Raw genomic sequence first — 19761 nt, forward strand, 5'->3', positions numbered from 1 at the left:
CTGTATGACACTATAATTATGGATACATGTTATTATACATTTGTCCAAACCCATAGAATATACAATATCAAGAGTGAACTCAATGTAAACTGTGGAGTTTGAGATATGATATGTCAATGTAAGTTCATCAATTTTAACAAATATACTACTCTGATGGGAGATGTTGATCATGAGGAGGCTATGCATGTGTTACAGCAGGGGGTATAGGGGAAATCTCAGTACCTTCATCTCAATTTTGCTGAAAAAAATCAAACTGTTCTAAAAAAGCAAAGTCTTTTTTTCTTGAATTTTAAAACACAAAAACCTTTCTGAGAGGGAAAAATCAGATCCCATCTAATGGATTGAAAATCCCAATGGCATCAGATTCCACCAAAGCAAAATTGAAAGCTTAGAGCAAATGAAGCAATGCTTCAATATCCAGAAGGGAAATGATTCTCAACCCAGAATTTTGTTACCAGGTAAACTATCAATTAAATATGAAGATAGGATAAAGACATTTTTAGCCATTCAAGAATTTTAAATATGTCTATGCACCTTATCCACTGGATAACATAGAATTACCATATGATCCAGCAATTTTACTTTTAGGTATATACCAAAAGAATTGAAAACAGAGATTCAAATAGATACTTGTACATGAATGTTCATAACAGTATTATTCACAGCAGCCAAAAGGTGGAAACAACCCAAGTGTCTATCATCATGTGGATGGATAAACAAAATATGGTATATACATACAACGGGATATTTTTCAGTCTTAAAAAGAAATGAAATTCTGATACCTGTTACAACAGGGATGAACCTTGAAAACATTGTGCTCAATGAAATAAGCCAGACACAGAAGGATAAATATCTATGATTCTTCTTATATGAGGTTCTTTAGACTAGACAAAATCATAGAGATAAAGAGGTATAATGGAGGTCATTAGGGGTTAGAGGAGGGCAGGGAATCCCAGGGAACTGATGGAAAAGTTCTGGAAATGGATAGTGAATGTTCTTAATGTCACTGAATTGTACATTTAAAAACATGTAAAATGGGGATGCCTGAGTGGCTCAGTTGGTCAAGTATCTGCCTTCAGCTCAGGTCATGATCCCAGAGTTCTGGGATAGAGTCCCACATTGGGCTCCCTGCTTAGTGGGGAGTCTTGGGGAGTCTGCTCTTCCCTCTCCCTCTGCCCCTCCCATGGTTTGTGTTCTTTCCTTTCTTGCTCATACTCTCTCTTTCACATTAATTAATTAGCTAATTAATTAAAACTGATCAATATGGTTAATTGTATGTTATATATATTTTACCACAATAAAAAAAGTAAAGGTTGTAAAAGGAAGACAGTGTGGGATCATGGAAGTCTACTTAGCATTACCAAATCTTCAGGATTTTTAAGAGTAGTCAGTTGTCAAGATTAGCATAGACTATCTTTGGGGTTTAATTTACAAATTGTAGTAACATTGTACAAGTCAAACAAAATAATCATGTAATCATGTGGGCTCAGTTGAGACTTCTAGGAAGTTACACGAGCAGGTTATTATGATGGGGAAAAGACAGGGATTGAAGAAATCCAGATTCTACACACAGCTTTATATTACTGTGGTGGTTCATTACTTGTTTTCCCAATCTGTAAAATGGGATCATTAATAGCTGCTGTCTCATTCAAAAGTGTTGGACTAAAGACAATACTGTTCATGTGGTACAGTCAACTTTTTGAAAGATGTTTTACATGACCCTCACATCTGGTGTCATTGTGTTGGGTAAACTGACAAAGAAAACATCTTGAGTATTTTGTTTAAAACTGGAAAGCTATTCTCACACTTCATACAGAGAGATACAGAGTGTTATGTTTGAGTGGTGAGGGTTTTATTGAACAAGTTGGGATGTTGGATTTCACAGGCTTGTTCTAGTATTTAATATGTCTTTTATTAGTCATTAAGAATCTTGTTTTATTCTTATTATTTGGAAAGACGCTTGGATAGCCAGAAAACAATTCTTCAAAGTTCTAATGAAATGACATTCTTCAGCTCATTCTTCATCTGTAAAATGAAGATATGCTCTACCTTGTACACGTGACAGGCTAATTTTGAGGATTTGATGAGGTCCTTCTATTAATTTATTCATTTGGCAAATAGTCACTGTGAGTTTGTGAGCTATGCTGGGTACTGAGAACATAAAGCTCAGCAAGAGAAACAGGGTCCATACTTTTCCTAAAGCCTGCAGTTAAATGGAATAACTAATGTATATATAAAGCACAAAGAACATTGTCTGGCACCTTAGTAGATATCAATAAATATTAGTTTCCTAACTGGGATGGTTAACTTTATGTATCACTTTGACCAGAGTATGGAGTGCCCAGATATTTGGCTAAACATTATTTCTAGGTGTGTCTGTTGAGGTGTTTCCAGATGAGATTAGCATTTGAATTAGTAGACTGAATAAAGTAGATGGCCCTCCCCAGTGTGGGTGGCATCATCCAATAACTTGAAAGCCTAAATAGAACAAAGAGGCAGAGGAAGGGAGCACTCATTCCCTGCCTGACTACTGGATGGGACATTGGTTTTTCTCTTGCCCTTGGATTGGAACTTATGTCATTGACACTCCTGGACTTGGACCAGAATCTGTACCAATAGTTTCCCTTGTTCTCAGGCCAGACTCTGGTGGAACAATGCCACTGGTCTTCCTGGGTCTCAAGCTTATAAATGGGGGTCATGGCACTTCTCAGTCTCCATAATTGCATGAATCAATTCCTATAATAAATCTCTTTCCATGTGGGTCATTTTGGTAAGCAGAACTGGGTGTACATATACCTGGTTTCTTATTTAGTAGGGTCATATTGCCCTTATTTATTTCAATCCTAGGCCACCGTTACTCATTCTGTAAATATAGAAGCTATTCTTCTGTCCTATAAAATGAAACTCCCGTGAAAGAGCAAGTTATTCAAATGATCTCCCCCAGAGAGCAGGGAAATACAATTTTATGCCCCGAGCAGAGAGGACTCAAAAGTTTACCAAAGTCCTGGGAACTTAAATTGTAGGCAGGGATAATATTGCTGTTCATCACTGTCTACTTATTTTCTATTTAAAGAGTTTTATCTTCCTAGTAGAGGGGGTTGGTTTAATAGAGTGTCAGGGGAAATGTCGAGTGAATGTATTGATTGTATGATGATAAATGGGGGCAACTTATCTCTTAATCTTCTTCCAGGTTTTCCTAGCTGAGGGTGAATAAAATTATTTTTAATATAGCCAAGAAGGTCTTTTTTTCATTGTCTTGGGATTCTGGTACCATACGTGTGCCTGAATGACTTCTCTTCCGGGAAGATTAAGAATTTGTAGATTGGCACCAGGTGGAAGATATTTTCATACATGATTCTTTATGCCTTAATGTCAAGTTCCATCGTTCAGCTAGGAGCAATGAAGTTATGCTAGGATAATACTCAAGGAAGGAAACAAAGAAATAATACAGTATTCACATATCAAACATGTCCACATTTTACAGAGATGATGGTCATAACACCAGGAAGGGGGAAAGCAAGGATTTTCATTAACAAGGGCAAGAGAAGTTTTCTACGGCACTCTGCACATTGTATGCATAATAGAAGCTACCTGAAGAGATAGGAGGAATGAGACTGTTTAATAAAGCAAATTAATTTTATGTCAGATTGCATCAGCCAAGATGAAAGATTTCTGGGAAAAGTGGTACAGAAGACTGCATTCTTACTGTTGTGCATCACCTCCCTTTGCTTGCTGAGACAAATGCAATGCTGAAAAGGTTTTTACTCTGATGCTCTAACAAGAAATGTACTTCTATCATTCCCAGAGTGGGCTATCCATGACTCTATTCAAATAATAGGGTTTACTTGCTGCTAAGGTCACTCATACTATAATGTTTTTATTGTCCTTCTGCTCTATAGTCCCATTTTCACACAGGACTGGTAGAAAAAGAGAGGGGCATAATGCCACTGTCACTCTTTCCCTGCAGTTTAGAATGTTCTTGCACATGACAGACATCCATGCAACAGCAGCTTTAGCAGGAAGTGAGGCTTGGGGTTCTCAATATGGATCCAACAGCAACAACAACAGAAATCCACTGCTGGGGACTTTTTTCTTCGAATTAGATACTAGAGTGGAAATACTTGGAGCACATTTGTATCTCAAGAAAGCTGGCGGTGTTTGAAATAAAAAGCATCATAGAGGGATCCCTGGGTGGCGCAGTGGTTTGGCGCCTGCCTTTGGCCCAGGGCGCGATCCTGGAGACCCGGGATCGAATCCCACGTCGGGCTCCCGGTGCATGGAGCCTGCTTCTCCCTCTGCCTATGTCTCTGTCTCTGTCTTTCTCTATCATAAATAAATAAAAATAAAAATAAAAATAAATAAAAAAAATAAAAAGCATCATAGATTGTAACAAGCAGAGTGGTAGAAACTACCACTTTTTTAACTCAGAAATTAACTAAATTTCTAATTTGAAATTCCATTAAGTTGGGGTGTTGAGTGGTGCAGTCAGTTAAGTGTCTGATTCTTGGTTTCAGCTCAGGGCATGAACTCAGGATCCTGAAATTGAGCCCAGCCTCTTGGGATCTGTGCTCAGCATGGTCCGCTTGGATTCTCACTCTCTCCGTACCTCTCCTGTGTGCACACTGTCTCTCTCTCTCTGATAGATAAATAAATCTTTTAAAAAAAGAAATTGCATTAAATACTAAACCACATCTCAAAACTGGTCATAAAAACGTTCATTCAGTTCATTCAAGGGGTGCCTGGGTGGCTCAGTTGCTTGAGTCCGGCTCAGGTCATGATCTCAGAGTTGTGGGATGGAGTCCTATCCTGGGCTCCTCGCACAGTGGGGACTCCGCAGGAGAGTCTCTCTCTCTCTCCACCTCCCTCTGTCCCTCCCCCTACTCCACCCCCTCGCTCACTAGCTTTCTCCAAAATAAATCTAAAAAATTAAAAAAAAATTTTTAAGTTGTTTTTTTTTTAATTTATTTATGATAGAGAGAGAGAGAGAGAGAGAGAGGCAGAGACACAGGCAGAGGGAGAAGCAGGCTCCATGCAGGGAGCCCGATGTGAGACTCTATCCCGGGACTCCAGGATCGCGCCCTGGGACAAAGGCAGGCACTAAACCACTGAGCCACCCAGGGATCCCCTAAAAAATAAATTTTAAAAAATTCAGTCAAATTTGAAAACGAAACATCATTTCCTTCTAGACGATAAAGTTAATCTGTATTTTGTCCTGTCACTTTTATAGAAGGAAACACATGGCCTCAAACTTTGCTTTCTGGCTATGACAATTTCCTATTATAGGTTTGTATTTAGTTAGTTTCCAAAAATCTCATATGCTTAAGGTTTTGGAGCCCTGTAAATTTCTGTTCTGTATTCTCATTTTCACAGATTGGTAGAAAAAGAGAGATAAATTGGGTAGTGTGAAAAAAGTAAAGGCTTTTTATTAGACTGAAGTAGTTTGGAAAATTCTAAATTGACTATCGTGGTTGATGTTATTTTTATGGAAATAATGAAATGAGAAAGCCTAAAATAGTGTGCATATATATATATATATATATATATATATATATATATATAATTTTTTTTTATTAGGTAAGTTCTATCCTCAATGTGGGGCTCAAATTCACGATCCCAAGATTGGGAGTCACATGCTCCAGGGGGCATCTGGGTGGCTTACTTGGTTAAGCATCAGATTCTTTTTTTTTTTTTTTTAAGATTTTATTTATTTATTCATGAGAGACAGAGAGAGAGAGAGGCAGAGACATGGGCAGAGGAGAAGCAGGCTCCATACAGAAGCCCAACATGGGATTCGATCCTGGGACTTCTGGATCACGCCCTGGGCCCAAGGCAGGTGCTAAACCACTGAGCCACCCAGGGATCCCGAAGCATCAGATTCTTGATTGTGGCTCACGTCATGTTTTCAGGGTTCCGGGATTGAGCCCCATGTCAGGCTATGTACTCAAGCAGAGAGTTTACTAGAGATTCTCTCTCTCTCTCTTCCTCTGCTCTTCCCCCTGTGTGCACATGTACTCTTTCTCTCTAAAATAAATAAATAAATAAACCTTAAAAAATAAAAAGTTACATGTTCCACTGATTAAGCCAGCCAAGCACCCCAGGAAGCCTAAAATAGTTAATAAAGCACAGGTCTTCTGGTTTCTAGGTCCAGGTCTAACAGTATGTACCTGTGTCACATTGGGCAAGGCACCATACACCTCTGGACCTCTGTTTACTTATTTGGATCTACTCAAATGGATATCTTTCACTATGGCATCTCTAATGATACATAAAATGATATATTAAAATACACAATAGGGCAGCCTCGGTGGCTCAGTTGTTTAGTGCCGCCTTCAGCCTAGCGCATGATCCTGGGGACCGGGGATCGAATCTTAAATCAGCCCACGTCAGGCTCCCTGTTTCTCCTTCTGCCTGTGTCTCTGCCTCTCTCTCTCTCTGTGTCTCTCATGAATAAATAAATAAAATCTTTAAAAAAAATAAAAAAATAAAATATACAATATAAGGAGTACCCAGATGGCTCAGTTGGTTAAGTCTGCCTTAGACTCAGGTTATGATCCTGAGGTCCTGGGATAGAGCCTCACGTTGGGCCCCCTGTTCAGTGGGGAGTCTGCTTCTCCCTCTGCCTCTGCTCTTCCCCCTACTTGGGCTCTCTCTGTCTGTCAAATGAATAAATAAAAGCTTTAAAATATATATGTATATATAATACATATACTTACCTAATTGAATAGGAGAGAGAGGGAGAGACGTATGTCTATAAATATACATATCTCCTGAAACACATGTACATACCAATGTAGTCTCTAGAGAAATGTCCTGCTGGCCTGCTGGGCTGATCCTGCCTCATTTTACAGTGATGCTTAAGCCCATGCATTTGGAGTCTATTAAATTTTCTTGTAGCCTGAAGAAAAGCATTTTGGTTTGATATATTAACTTTTGGACTTCCTTTCCTGAGAGATGTAAGGTTTTGGTTTACCATCTTTTCCCCAGTTTTTTATTGTGTAACATTTCAAACCTTCAGAAAAGCTGCAGGAATATACAATGAAGAGCCATATACCCTTCACTTCAATTTACCAGTTGTTAACATTTTGCCACATTTGCTTCCTCTCCATTTCTATTTATCTTTCTCTATTCCATTTCTGCATATATAGGCATTGCCAACCTATTTGAGAATTTATTGCAAACACCATGACACTTCATCTCTAAATACTTTTACATCTTAAGAAAAAGGGAATTCTTCCACATAAGCACAAGACAATTCCTTGAGATCTTTAACATTGATTCAACACTATTTTTAAAAGATTTATTTTTTATTTGAGAGAGAGATAGCAAGTGAGTGTGCCAGGGGTGGGGGTGGATAGAAGGGTGGAGGGAGAGAGAGAATCCCAAGCAGACTCCCTGCCAAGTGCAGAGCCCAAAGTGGGACTCTATCCTACAACCCTGAGATCATGACCTGAGCTGAAATTAAGAGTCTGAGGCTTAATCGACTGAGCCACCCAGGCATCCCATTGATTTAATACTATTACCTAAAATATTCTCTATATTCAAATTTCCCCAATTGTCCAAATAATGTCCTATGCAGCTTAATTTATTTATTTTTGTATTGTAGGATACAATCAAGGATTATCTGTTGCATTCACTTGTCCTATCTTTACCCTCTCTTATTCTACAATTTCCCAGTCATTGTTTGTCTTCTTTTCATGACATTGACATTTTTTAAATGTTCAGACCAGTTGTTTTGCAGAATGCCCCTCATTTTAGATTTGTCTTGCTATGTCCCAATGATTATATTCAGGTTAAATATTTTTGGAAGGAATATTATATACATATTGTTGTGTCCTCAATGCATTACATCAGAAGTATATGATATCATAATTGATGATGCAGTGCCTGATCATTTGGTTAAGGTGGTAGTTACAGGTATCTACAATGCTGAAATTCCCCTTCCCCTTTTAATTAGTAAATGATCTTGGATGTGACACTAAGACTCTATGAATATCTTGTTTCCCAAAAGTTTTGGCATCCATCACTTTATATAGCCACAAACAGCGGCTATAAAATACTATGTTTTAGTTGTCCTCTACAAAGGTGGATTGGGATAATCAACAGATTTCTGGCAGAATGGAGGAAAGAATTGGTCAGTGTGGATTTGACCACAGATAAATCCTGGTATGCGTGTCTGTGCTTGCATGTGGTGAAGGTAGAGGTACAGAAACTATGACATGTTATTAGAATTTTCAGCAGTATTAAGTGAAGGCTAAGATTGGGGTGCCTAACATGAGGATTATATGAAAAGGAAACTTTTGTTAGGTGTTGAGCAGAACAAACACATTCTACTATTTCCGTCTCTGTAGTTCTCCATAATATGAGACAAAATCTAAAACATGAGGAGAATGGTACATATAATACAAATAATGTATAAAAATCTCTCTTGTTCTTTATGGTGAAGCACATCTTCCTTTTTTCTTTATTTTTTCTCTGCCCCCATCCCCTATTTTGGCCCCATTATATATATTTGGTTGTAATAACACTGTTTCTGTTGGATAAAATTATTGATAGGAAATTAAATTAGAAATTAATAATGTAGAAGTAAAAGTTTATATAAGATTTTATAGGTGGTGAAGTGCTTGATTCCATGTGGTCAAACCAGAGTAACAAAAAATTCGAGAATGTCTCTCTTTTTATTTTGAAGAAATGTACCACAATGTGTCTACATTTGTTTTCTTCATGTTTCTCTGATTCATGGGAGTTAATTTTCAACAAAAGCAGAATTCTATACTAATGCGTAAGACTAGCTATTAATGATAGAGAGAACAAAACAATGTTGCAATAAAGCAAAAACTTTCTGCACAGAGGAGCAAAAATAAATAATAATGGCAATAATCATGATGATGATCAAGAATGCTAATGAGCTTTGATAAAAGACTCTGGAAAGCAAAGGTATTCTAACAATAATACATACTGGAAAAGAGAGCATGGAAGGTGAGTTGTGTAAGAAATTACATTTTCAGTGTCAAGAACAATCTAGCATAGGAAATGAAGAAGTAAGACCACAAAACAATAGATTCCATGTATACAAGCAACAGAAATGACAAAGTGCTAGCAGAGATTTCTTTGCCTTGCAGAATTATGCTAATATATGTCTTTTTTTGTTACCTTTATGTTTCTCTAACTTATCAGGAGATTCGAACCCAAAACAGGCAGAACAATGTTTTACTATGATGTCACTGTTTTAGGAAAAAGAGCCAAAAATTTGAAAAGTAAGCTTTCTGCAAATACAAAGATGTCATTGTTGCTGCTGTTGGGCTTCTAGAATAACTGTATGATTGTTAATTATTAAAATAGATATTAATAGTGGGTACAATTTGTCTTTGAATAGGAGTGCTATGCCACTAAAACACACACAATAGAGATTATAAGATCAACAAAGTGCAGAATATTAGAAAGACTTACTTTTAAGCTGCAATATAGCCAAGATATACTGTTAAGAATTATCTCACGAATGAATATTGAAATAGCCATGTTTTATTGGCTTTATTTAAAACTATCTACAAGTTGAACAACTTTTAAGCCTTTCTTTTTCCTTTTTCTTTTCCCTTTTTTTTTTTTTTTTAATACTTCTGCAATTTGCTGGAGCAATGATTTCCTTTCTTTCTTTCTTTTTTTTTTTTCCTTTGACCTACAGTGGCTAATATGATTTTGGTGTTTCAGTAATTATGTCAATTAATGTGTGCTGAGAGCAATTTCATTTGTTGAAATTGATACCACGTAAATATGCAGTTAGTAGAAGGTTGTCTCTTTAAGATTTTGTATGCATTTTTACAAGATTAGTCACAATATGGACGAGTAGAGTCTCAAGCATAAATAATTTCTAGTTAGTGATCAAACTGATATCCAGTTTATATCCTGACAATTGAAAATAAAATTACAATTTCTTTCCACCTTATCCTACCAATCAAAGACATATTATTGGATTATCAACTGTCACAGTTTGCACAACATGGTCAAGTTTTAGCACTGAATGTTCTGTATCTTGGGAAACCCTTTGGATCTAAACAAGGCAGGAGAGTCAGCCACCTAATACACACACCTTTTTTGAAAAGGAATATGATACTTACAAAGCTCTATTTATAATTAAATAAATTTAACATATAGGAAAGCAATTTAAAAATAATTTTCCATCCATATTACTACTAAAATAAAGTGACAATATATGTTGTTGTGTTCTGTCTAAACTTTACATAGACAATATAATTTAATAGTTCTAAAAGCAATTGTCACAAGGTATGTACAATTCTGTTATTAGTTAACAGATAAATACCCTTACAAATTCTAATAAATCCATAAGGTTCCATGTTATAAGTTAATTATCCTTTATTGTAGAACATTTATGTTGTTTTTCTTTTTCCCCCATCATAAGTGATAATGTTGTAAATATTCTTGTATATATAATATCCCTCTTTTAAATTTAAGAAATAAAACTTTGGAGAACAACATACATAGGGTAGAATTGTATCAACAACACATAAACAGCTTAAATTATCAATATTTTCTTCTGATAGCTCATTTCTTATCAGTTATCCTGATATTTAAATAACAATTTCATGAAAAATCCTGATAATATGAGCCCATCCTAGAACCTGGGCAACATTCTTTATCTGAATAGTTGAAACAACAATGTGTTTATTTGTTCTGAACATCAAGAAATTTTCATTGCAAGTGAAGATGTTGTTTTCTCTTTTTAGGATTTTTCAAAAGAATAAAGGCACTTGAAAAATGAGATCACTGGATATTCAATATTTCAAAAAGAAACTCTATTGGGTCCCAAAATTTAATTTACAGAGGTATCGAGGAGTTCAGAGATACTACCAACTGGTTTTTAAGGACAGATGCTTGATAGGAGCCTGTTTTAATACCAAGTCCGACAAAATCAACTATCCCTCGAGGCCTCATTTTAGGAATTCTGAAGTAAATTTATGAAAATCCAAAAATTTAGTCTTCATCTGTACTATAATTAAAACACAACCACCTGAGTCTACAAAATCTAAACTCAAAGACAGGACGGATAAATCATCAAGCCAGGTAACATTTATTGAGTACTTGCTATTGCCTGCACAGTCCCTACCCTATAGAGATTACCAAGTGATTAGAAAAGATCACAGGATGTGTATATAATAACAAAAATTATAGAAGAATAAGTTCTATAACAGTGACGTAAAAAAAAAAGACGTAAAAAGCCTTGTCTCCTTGTGCATCTGCATTATTTATAATGACAAAATATTGTAAATCATTGATAACGTCATTCTAGATATGTCTCCTCAGGCAAGGGAAACAAAAGCAAAAATAAACTATTGGGATTACATCAAAATTAAAAGCTTCTGCACAGCAAAGGAAATAGCCAATAAAACTAAAAGACAGCCTACTGAGTGAGAGGAGATATTTGCAAATGACATATCTGATAAAAGGTTTCTACCCAAAATACATAAAGAACTTGTAAAATTCAACATCCAAACAAAAAATAATCCAATTTAACAAAATGGACAAAAACACGAACAGACATTTACTTCAAAGAAGACATATAGGGCAGCCCCGGTGGCTCAGCGGTTTAGCGCTGCCTTCAGCCCAGGGCGTGATCCTGGAGACCCAGGATCGAGTCCCATGTCAGGCTCCCTGCATGGATCCTGCTTCTCCCTCTGCCTATGCCTCTGCCTCTCTCTCTCTCTCTTTCTGTGTGTCTCTCATGATTAAATAAACAAAATCCTTAAAAAAAAAACCCAAAGAAGACATAGATGGCCAACAGACACATGAAAAGATGCTCAACATCATTCATCATCAGGGAAATGCAAATCAAAACCACAATGAGACATCACCTGACACATGTCAGAATGGCTAAAATTAACAACACTGGATGTCTGCATGGCTCAGTCATTTGGGCATCTGCCTTCAGTTTGGGTCGTGATCCCTCTCTTCAGGGAGCCTGCTTCTCCCTCTCCCTCTGCCTGCTGCTCCTCTTGCTTGGGTGCGTGCTCTCTCTCTCTGCCAAATAAATAAAAAAAATCTTTAAAAACAAATAAATAAAATCAACAACACAAGAAACAATAAGTGTTGAGGAGGATGTGGAGAAAAAGAAACCCTCATGCACTGTTGGTGGGAATGCAAGCTGGCACAGCCACTGTGGAATACAGTATGGAGTTTCCTCAAAAAATTAAAAAATATACCCTATGATCTAGAAATTGCACTACTGGGTATATACCCCCAAAATAACAAAAGAATTCAAAGGGATATAAGCACCCCTATGTTTACTGCAGCATTATTCAGGATAGTCAAGTTATGGAAGCAGCCCAAGTATCCATCGATTGATGAAGGGATAAAGAGGATGTGGTGTGTATATATACACAATGGAATATTATTCATCCATAAAGAAGAATGAAATTATGCCATTTGCAACAACATGGATGGAGCTAAAGAGTATTATGCTCAGGGAATAAATCGGGCAGAGAAAGACAAATACCATGTGATTTCACTCATATGTGGAATTTAAGAAACAAAATGAACAAAGGAAAAAAAGGCAACCCCCAAAACAGACTCTTAAATATAGAGAACAAACAGATGGTTACCAGAGGGAAGGTGGGTAGGGAGCTGGGGGGAATAGGTGATGGGAATTAAGGAGCTCACTCATTATGATAAGCACTGGATCATGTATGGAAGTGTTGAATCACTATATTGTACACCTGAAACCAATAGAACACAAAACGTTAACTACATTGGAATTAAAAAAAATGTAAACCGCTAAACGTCTGTTGAAAAGGTATAAATAATTCTGTTATGGAATAGCCACACATTAAAATAGTAGGCCACAGTGAAAATAAATGCATAGGAACTATATGTATCAACAACTTTCAGAAATAAAACACAATATAAAAAACAAGTTTTAGAAAAATACATATAGATTGATATCATTTAGATATATTTTAAAATATGCAAAAAATTCTATATGTGGTTTAGGAATACTTCTAATAAAGTAAAAGTATAGAGAAATGAGTGCAATAATAATCATACAATTTAGATAATGATCCTCCCGGGGACAGTGGGGAAAAGGAAGTGGGAGGAGGGAAAACACAATTTCAGAAGAGGGAATTGTGAACACAGGAGGATTCAAGGATTTTGGATTTTTTTTTTTTTTAAACAGGCTCCATGCTCAGCCTGGAGTCCAACTCAGGACTCAAACTCATGACTCCGAGATCAAGACCTGAACTCGAATGCTCAACCAACTGTGCCAGCCAGATGTCCCTGGAAATATTTTGTTTCTAAAGCCATGGAGAGAGTACATGATTGTTCACTCTATTAATCTGAAATCTATAATAATAAGTAAAATGCACAGAAGTTAAAATGCCACAAAAGTAGAGAAGAGGCCATTAATTCTGAATGGAAGTAACAATCAGAGTAAGCTTTTTTGGAAGAGTTGGCCTTGAGGGATAAATGGGTCTTGATGGGTGAGAAAACATTCAGCAAGTTCAGATGGCAGGAAAGGAGGTTCTGGGCTGATGTACCAGCATGGCCAAGGCATGCAAGTCTTCTAGGCAAGAGCTTAGCTCGGGATATGTAGAAACATGCTATATAATAAAGGAGGTTGATAGCGTACCTGGGACCAGACCACAAAAGGGCTTGAACACAGAAATGTAAAATTATTATTATGTGTTACTTTATTATTTTTTTTAAAAAGTTTTATTTAAGTAATCTCTGCACCCAATGTACAGAGATCAGACTCATGATCCTAAGATCAAGAATCACATTCTCTTCCAACTGAGCCAGCCAGGTGTCCCAATAATTATTATGTTTTATAAATAGAAGCTTGCAATTATGTCTGGGCTATAATTTATTATATTCTTCATGTAATTCCAAAGGATTGATAGTATTTTCAACCAGGATGTTATCTATCCTGAATCTGATCCTTTCAGATCTATATTGCTCTTTAAATAAGAATTTTTTAAAAAATCACAATTTATCACAAGTCATCTACCAAGTCCAATAGAGAAATTGTTCCTCAGGGTATAATCCTGTAATAAATACAGAGGTCTTCCACTAAAGTCATTTAAAGTTTTTTCTTGTGATTATCCTACACTTTTCCATCTGATCATGTTAAGTAGAAAGCATTGAGCTGAGAAGGGAGAGGAAGACTGGTTAATTTTGTGGAAATCTAAAGCTCATTAAAATTTGACAGAAATACCTTTTTATATGATCACCATTTGGTTACCAGCAGTTATCTTTCATTGCCTTCACAGAGCAGTGTCTGAAGACTATGGGTTGATCCACGTGTCATTCATCACAGGGACCCAAAAGATCCAAGTTTAGTGTACAATATTATGGAAAGTGGCACATTTAGGATGTTGAACCACACATTTCCTCCCCCCACCTTTTTTGGAACATTAAAACTGCGGTTCGAAAAACAACTTACAATGTAGAAAAAAAAAAAATTAAAACAGCAGGCGCTAATTAGGGCAAAGTTACAACAATGTTCTTGCTGATGGGCTACGTGCCAGTTAACGCAAGCTATCACTTCTCCCCGGGAATACTTATTATTAAAAACAACTTATGAGGGTTAAAGAAGGGATATTAAATGAATGTGTGAGTCTCCTTGTTTGCTCATTTGGAAATGGCATAAAGATAGATCCATTAACCAGCTCAGTTCTACCTTGGTCTCAGGGCAGACGCACACGCAAAATAACAAAGTTATAAACCACCAAAGCATAGACCTGAAGCTGACTTGAGTTAAAAATCAATCTTCCTAATAAATTAAATTCAAATACTATATACTGGTATGTAATATCAAGAAGGATGCACTAATAATTGCCGTGTTGGCAGAGTGCAAAGTGCAAGACTTCAGAGGGATATAAAAATTTAGCAATTTAGAAAACTTGATACCAAAAATAACTATCACCACTTGGAATGCTCAGAGTTTAGCTCAGTCATCGAGCTATGATAATACTCTCTGACTAGTCAAGGTTGAATGTTCAAGATACAGTTTGAGTATTAATCATTGATTCGAATAAAAGATGGCACAGCTGGAGAGGCTCTCCTGCGTTAAGTATTTTATTCCTGAACACAGATTAAGATTTTCCTTTTGTGTTTTCCAGAACCACTTGAGTGTCTTCCCTACTAAACAAGCAACCTCTTATGGAATTATTTCTTCAGCTTTACTCTTTATCAACTACAGTCTTTTGGCAAGGAATTTGCCTAAGCTTTTGCTGATACGAATTATGAGCTCATTCAAACTGCCCATTTCAAGTTAAAGCTTTATCTTTCATTCTGCCTGGTAAGAAATCTGATGATACGCTATGCTTTATTTATTATTCCATTGTGTGTTCACACTGTGTGGTGTTGTGTGAATAAACCATAGTTTATTTATCCATTTTACCGTTGATGAGCATTTGGACAGTGCCATTAATTCATGAAAAAACTCAAGTGTTCTATAAATACTCATATGTATACAAACAATACCCCCCCTCATACATAGCATTTAACATGTTTTTGAAGTTATGCATATACAGAGAAGTGCATATATCATAACAGTACAGCTTGATGAATTTTTACAAACTGAATGCACATGTGCAACCAGCACCAAGTCCAAGAAGCAACATGATCAACTCCTCAGAAGCCCTATTTATGCCCCTTTCCAGTCATCAGCCCCCTTTAAAGGTAACTACGGTCCTAACTTCTGCTAGCATAAATGAGTTTTGCCTGTTTTTGCACAACACATACTCTTGTGTGTCTCACTTCTTTCACTGAGCATTATATTTATGATATTAATATATGTTACTGCATTTGGAATTAGATTGTTCATTCTTAGTGGTGCATAGTATTCCATTATATGAATATATCACCAATTATTTCCCCATTGTTCTACAAATGAACATTTGAGTTTTTTCCAGTTTAGGGGTTATGATAATACTCTGAGCTGTTTAATATCTTTCAGTACACATTTGACATTGGTATATCCCTAGGAAAGGAATTGGTGGGCCATGGAGTGTTCATATGTTTAACTTGAGTAGACATTGCCAGTTTTCCAAAGTGTTTGTACTCTATCTATACATAGCATTTGATTTCTTGGGGAATCATTCTGAGGAAGGCATTCAGGATAACAATTAAGAGAACAAGTTGTGGAATCACTCAGGCCAAATTCAGCTTACGATGAAAAAGCCATGCTACCTACGCTTGACTATTAATTAATTAATTAATTAATTAATTAATTAATGTATTTATTTTTTGAGAGAGAGAGAGAGAGAGAGAGAACACACACGTGGGGTAGGGCGGAGCAGGGAGAGGGAGAGAGAATCTTAAGTAGGCTGTATGCTTAGCATGGAGCTGGAGGTGGGGCACCATATCAGGATCCTGAGCTACCGAAATCAAGTCTGACACTTAACTGACTGAGCTATCCCGGAGCCTCTTTGCTTGACCTCCTTAAGCCTCAGTTTACTCAACCCTAAATATAATAAAACCTTACTCAAAATTCATGAGAATTAAATGTTATAACTTAGAACAGACCTGGCACACAGTAAGTACTTAGCTTATTATATGGTGGTTATTAATCATTACAACATTAATCATGTTGCTCTTACAACATAGATGATATGGAGAATTAGAAATAGATATGGGCAACATAATCCACAAACAATTTTAATTCTCTGATGGAAGAAAATTGAAACTCTGACCCAAAAGGCATTACCAATTCCAGTGAGCATTGCACTTGGACCCTGAAAAAAAATCATTTAAACATTATCCCAAAATGCATTTGCAAATTACTCTTCCTAGAGGCAAGGTTCTTGGATGCAGTGCATTACCACCTTTTTTTTTTTTTTTTCCCCCTACCAGACATTACTCTTTAAAGACAGGACTGCCAAGGGCTACTCTGGGAAGTCACTAATATTATACTTTTTATTATATTTGCCAATTTCACACCTTCCTCAACCCAACCCCTATAGTTGTGAAACGTGACTGTAACTGCAAGTTAGTTCTTAGTTTTCACTGAAACTTATCAGTATGGAAAATGTCTTCCATATTCCCAAAAGCCCTAAGAGTGAACTCAGATCCTTCCTTTAAATGACAAAGAACTCGCCTTTTTTTTTTTTTTTTTGGTAGGCGTGAACTTGAAAAACTTAGTGTGGATTTCAGCAGGTGCTGGGACAGCATCCTAGAGGTTAACACAAAAGTTACACTCTGTCCAGAGCCACAGCTAACTGCTCCAGGGGCAGCAAGCTCAGTTATGCTGGGTAGATAGTTTTAGAAGGAGGCACCATGTTCTTAATAAATTGAATCAAATTCCATATATTGGTCGCTTTTCTCAAGAAATAAAGCACAGCATCTACTTGAAAACATATCCTTTCACTGGGTGTTATTCTGTATGTTAGTAAATTGAACACCAATACAAAAATAAATTAAAAAAAAAAAAAAGAAAACATATCCTTTGAGAAGGCCAGTGGTAGACCTGAAAGGGAATTTTTTGAACATTTAATTGAAAGTTTGATTTACAGATGAGAAAACTAGTCATTTAAGAGTCTTTGCTTAAGGTCAGATGGTCTCCTCCCTGGGCAGGCAGAAAGCTTATTCACAGTTCAGTGGTTGCCTCTCTCTGCCCCTGTAACTTGTTTCCTGTCATCCTCCCATCCTGCCCCTCCCCCCCACTCCACCTTGGTTTCATAAAGATCCAGAAAAGAGGATGCTGAAGGAGTGTGATTTAAGGCAATGGTCATTGAACGGTCAGAGAGTGCAAGGTGAGTGAGGCTCGCCTGCCTTGCTACAACCCAAGATCGGAGGAGGACCCTCTGTGTTTTGCGAACCACTGAATTCCCAGCACCTAGAACTGTGCCTGGGACACAGCAGGTCCTTAGAACTATCGAATGGAGAAATGAATGAGCCAACCAATCTCGAGTATGTCAGGTTGTCATGCCCCTTCTTTACCACCTCCTTCGGGTTACGCTAGTTAAACGCGTAGGTTTCGTAAAGAGGCGAAATGAGAAACGATGTACGAAGGGTGTAGTAGGGCGCCCGACCCACTGTGAGCAACTTAACCATGTCAGTTCATTTCCTTTTTTCCTCTCTAAGTGCTCTTGGGGAAGAGGGGTGAGGTGACGCGGTAGCGGTGTGTAGGCACCAAGCGCGGTGGGGAGCTAGCGGGCTGGTGGGAGAGGGCTGCCGGCATCCTTCTGACCCGTGCACAGCAATCCCACTGCCCCGGAAAACGCTCAGCTCTTTTACCTAGAGGCTGGCCTCTTGTTGATCGATTCTGGGCTGCAGTCAACTCTTCAATACAACTTTTATGCGCCATCCGCTACGCTGCGGCGGCAGGAGGGGCGCGAAGGGAAAGGCCGGGAGGCAGCGGGCCGCGGTCGGGAGGCGTCCTGCGGGTCCCGCGGGTCCTCGGGCGGGGGCGGGGGCGGCCCCGGGCTCACCCCCCGCGCGCGTCACGGGCCGCGGCTGGAAGGCGCGGAGGGCCCCGGGGTCACGGGGGCGCCGGGGCTCTCGGTCACCCGTTGAGCGACCACGTGGGAGAAAAGTTTCCAAGTCCGGCCGCGGGGCCCCGTCCGCGCCCCCAGCGGAGCCGAGGCCCGCCCTCCGGCACTCGCCGCCTTCTCCGTCGCCTGCAGGCGCGTCTCCCCCGCGGGGAAGCCCCGGTCGCGTCCCTCGTCAGGATCCCCGCCTTCCCTCGCTGCGCAGGCCGCCCAGGAGGAGCACCCCGAGCACCCCCCGGGCGGGCTGCTCCCGCGACTCCGGCGGGCCCGGGGCAGGCCGGGGGCCGAGGGACAAGCGTCCGGGAGAGGCTGCGGGGGGCGCGGAGCACACAGGGGGCCGTGGCCCGCGCGCGCCCCCGCTGTGACCCGCAGGCCGGTCGCCGCTCCCACGCCCCGGCCCCGGCCGACCCCGCCACCGCGCCCCGCCACCGCAGCCCGCTGGCTCCCGGGTCCCGGCTCCCCTCCGCCCCCAGTGCGCAGGCCCGGCCGGCCCAGCGCGCATGCCCCGGGCTCGCGAGCGCGGCCAGCCCCCAGCCTTCTGCTTTCCACACACTCTACAACTGGGGAGGGGGCGGGGGCGGGGGCGGGGCGGGGGCGGGGGCGGGGGCGGGGCGGAGCGAGCCCAGCGGGCCACGTGATCCGGCCGGCCGGGGCCGCGGGGGCGGGAGCGCGCGCCGAGCGAGGCGCGGGGAGGGCGGGGGCGCGTGCGCGCGCGCGCGTGCGGGCGGTCGCGGGGCTGGGCTGAGGCGGCGGCGGCGGCGGCGGCGGCGGCGGCGGCGGTGGGCCGGCCGCGGAGGGGGAGGAGCGGGAGCTGCGCGAGGCGGGCGGGCGGGCGGGCGGAGGATGGGGCCGTGCCCGGGCTCCCGCTGCAGCCGCCCGGGGACACGCCGTGCACCCTCCGGCTCGGGGCTCTCGCGGCGGCGGCGGCGGCAGCGTTAGCGGCGGCGGCGAGAGCGGCGTTCCCGGCGCTTCCCGGCGCTTCCCGGCCGCGCTTGTCCCTCGGGCTGGGCGGAGAGGAGAGGAGAGGCGAGGAGAGGCGGCGGCGGGCGGCGGGCGGCGGGCGGCGGGCGGCACCTCGGAGTCTCTCCCGCTGGAGGTTTCTTTCTGCTCTCCTCGTCGACTGACTGACTGCTCGCCCCCTCCCTGTCTTGAGGAAGGGTGACCTCTTCTCCGGGACTGGAAAACAAATTTTTTTTTTGTGAGGGGCGAGCGGCGAGCGGCGAGCGGCGAGGGGCGAGGGGCGGGGGGCGGGGTCGGCGCC

The 19761-nt window shown here is 40.3% G+C and overlaps 1 long non-coding RNA gene across 1 annotated transcript; it reads right to left on the minus strand.

Annotated features, from left to right (window-relative positions):
• Positions 1 to 8656: 8656 nt before the first annotated feature.
• On the minus strand, positions 8657 to 18952 carry LOC140639110 (uncharacterized). Its single transcript, XR_012035967.1, has 2 exons — positions 18247 to 18952; positions 8657 to 12030 (listed from the first exon to the last, which is right to left on the minus strand). It is a non-coding gene; the product is annotated as an uncharacterized lncRNA (long non-coding RNA).
• Between the last annotated feature and the right edge of the window lie 809 nt (positions 18953 to 19761).

Source organism: Canis lupus, chromosome 8 (assembly GCF_048164855.1).
Source record: "Canis lupus baileyi chromosome 8, mCanLup2.hap1, whole genome shotgun sequence".
NCBI classification, from domain to species: Eukaryota; Metazoa; Chordata; class Mammalia; order Carnivora; family Canidae; genus Canis; species Canis lupus.